At 58.7% G+C, this 2,980-nt stretch overlaps 1 pseudogene; it reads left to right on the forward strand.

The window, feature by feature from the left end:
• Window positions 1–1,249: 1,249 nt before the first annotated feature.
• On the forward strand, window positions 1,250–2,541 carry LOC146810998 (28S ribosomal RNA; annotated as a pseudogene).
• The last annotated feature ends 439 nt before the right edge of the window (window positions 2,542–2,980 follow it).

Raw genomic sequence — 2,980 nt, forward strand, 5'->3', positions numbered from 1 at the left:
CAGGAGGTCGGGTATTTTCGCGGCTTGGGTCCCCTATGTCACCTCGTGTGCGCAGATTACAAGAAAGGGGGGTCATTTTCCTCTGGATTACTAGGGAGAGGGTCAAGCAGACCTCTGTGAGGTCCAGAGATTCTGAAACAGGGGAAGGCAGAACCTGGGCCCGCCCACCGGGGCCCCCAGGGGCCTGGGTACGCACCTGCCTCTCAGCCCCTTCCCAATGATCCTTTTTCTCTGAGTTTGCTCAGTCAGACGTCCGTGAGGTCCGGCGATGCTGAGACGGGGGAAGGCAGCACCCGGGCCAGCCCTCCGGGGCCCCCAGGGGCACGGGTATGCACCTGCCTCTCAGCCCCCTCCCAATGGTCCTTTTTCTCCAGGTTTGCTCAGTCAGACCTCCGTGAGGTCCGGCGATGCTGAGACGGCGGAAGGCAGCACCCGGGCCAGCCCTCCGGGGCCCCCAGGGGCCCCCAGGGGCCCAGGTACGCACCTGCCTCTCAGCTCCCTCCCAATGGTCCTTTTTCTCCAGATTTACTCAGTCAGACCTCCGTGAAGTCCGTGAGTCCACAGCAGCTCAGAATGACCGTTCGCTCAGGCTGCGCCTCAGCCTGCCTCTCCCTCACAGGGGAGACGACTGGGCCTGCCGGTGCCCATGCGACTGCACCTCTCCACACCCCTCCAGTGAGCCCTCCCGCCCAGCAGGTGGGCTCCTTTCCCTGGTAGTCTCCCGAGAGATGGAAGGGGCCGTGAAGGTGAACAGTCGGGGAGATAGGCACGTGGCCCCGTCCCGTCAGCAGGTGCGGCTACCTGGTGGATCCTGCCAGTAGCATATGCTTGTCTCAATGATTAAGACATGCACGTGTAAGTACACACAGCTGTTACCGTGAAACTGTGAATGGCTCATTAAATCAGTTTTGGTTCCTTTGATCCCTCCATCTGTTACTTGAATAAGTGTGGTAATTCTAGAGCTAATACATGCCGATGAGTGCTGACCTCCCGGAATGCATGCATTTATCAGACCAAGACCAATTCAGGCTCGCCCGGCCACTTTGGTGACTCTAGATAACCTCGGTCCGATCGCACTTTCCCGTGACGGTGATGATACATTCAGATGTCTGCCCTATCAACTTTCGATGGTACTTTCTGTGCCTTCCATAGTGACCACGGGTAACGGTGAGGCCCACGCCGGATCCACGCTGGGCGCCAGGGGTCTGCGGCGATATCAGTTACCCACCCGACCCGTCTTGAAACACGGACCAAGGAGTCTAACACGTGCGCGAGTTGGAGGGCGAGCGAAACCCTGTGGTGCAATGAAGGTGAGGACTGAGGTGGGATCGTGCCGCGCTTCCAGCGGCGGGCACACCACCGGCCCGTCTCACCCACTCCATCGGGGAGGTGGAGCATTAGCGTGCTTGATAGGACCTGAAAGATGGTGAACTATGCCTGGGCAGGGCGAAGCCAGAGGAAACTCTGGTGGAGGCCTGCAGAGGTCCCGAAATGCAAATCGGTCGTCCGACCTGGGTATAGTGGCAAAAGACTAATCGAACCATCTAGTAGCTGGTTCCCTCCGAAGTTTCCCTCACGATAGCTGGCACTCGGAGCCCCCAGTTTTATCTGGTAAAGCGAATGATTAGCGGTCTTTGGGCCGAAACGATCTCAACCTATTCTCAAACTTTAAATGGGTAAGAAGCCCGGCTGGCTGGCGTGGAGCCGGGCATGGAATGTGAGTGCCTAGTGGGCCAGTTTGGTAAGCAGAACTGGCGCTGCGGGAGAACCAAACGCTGGGTTAAGACGCCCGATGCCGGCGCTCATCAGACCCCAGAAAAGGTGTTGGTTGATATAGACAGCAGGACGGTGGCCATGGAAATCGGAATCCACTAAGGAGTATATAACAACTCACCTGCTGAATCAATTAGCCATGAAAATGGATGGCGCTGGAGTGTCGGGACCATACCCGGCCGTCGCCGGCGCTGAGAGCCGTGGGGGCTAAGCCGCGACGAGTAGGAGGGCCGCTGCGGTGCGCACAGAAGCCAGGGGCGAGGGCCCGGGTGGAACAGCCGTAGGTGCAGATCTTGGTGGTTGTAGCAAATGTTCAAACGAGAACTTTGAAGGTCGAAGTGGGAAGGGTTCCATGTGAACAGCAGTTGAACATGGGTAAGTTGGTCCTAAGAGATGGGCGAGTGCTGTTCAGAAGGGACGGGTGATGGCCTCCATTGCCCTCAGCCGATCGAAAGGGAGTCAGGTTCAGATTCCTGAACCCGGAGTGGCGGAGACGGGTGCCCTCGAGGTGTCCAGTGCGGTAACGCAAACGATACCGGAGAAGCCAGCGGGAGCCCCGTGGAGAGTTCTCTTTTCTTTGTGAAGGGCAGGGCGCCCTGGAATGGGTTCGCCACCGAGAGAGGGGTCCGAGCCTTGGAAAGCGTTGCGGTTCCGGTGGCGTCCGGTGAGCTCTCGCTGGTCCTTGAAAATCCGGGGGAGATGGTGTAAATCTCGCACCAGGCCGTACCCATATCCGCAGCAGGTCTCCAAGGTGAACAGCCTCTGGCATATTGGAACAATGTAGGTAAGGGAAGTCGGCAAGTCAGATTCGTAACTTCAGGATAAGGATTGGCTCTAAGGGCTGGGTCAGTCGGGCTGGGGTGCCAAGCGGTGCTGGGCGCGTGCCACGGCTGGACGAGGCGCCTCCCTCCGGGGCGGCGGTGACTCTGGACGGGAGCCGGGCTCTTCCTGTGGATCGCCCCAGCTGCGGTGGTCGCCTCTCTCCGTGCCCCCTCCCTTGGGGCGCGGGACCGGCTTTCTGCCTCGGCCGGCGCCTAGCAACTGACTTAGAACTGGTGCGGACAGGGGAACCTGATTGTTTAATTAAAACAAAGCATCACGAAGGCCCGAGGCGGGTGTTGACACAATATGATTTCTGCCCAGTGCTCTGAATGTCAAAGTGAGGAAATCCAATGAAGCGCGGGTAAACGGCGGGAGTAACTATGAC

This window comes from Triturus cristatus, chromosome 7, assembly GCF_964204655.1.
Source record: "Triturus cristatus chromosome 7, aTriCri1.1, whole genome shotgun sequence".
NCBI classification, from domain to species: Eukaryota; Metazoa; Chordata; class Amphibia; order Caudata; family Salamandridae; genus Triturus; species Triturus cristatus.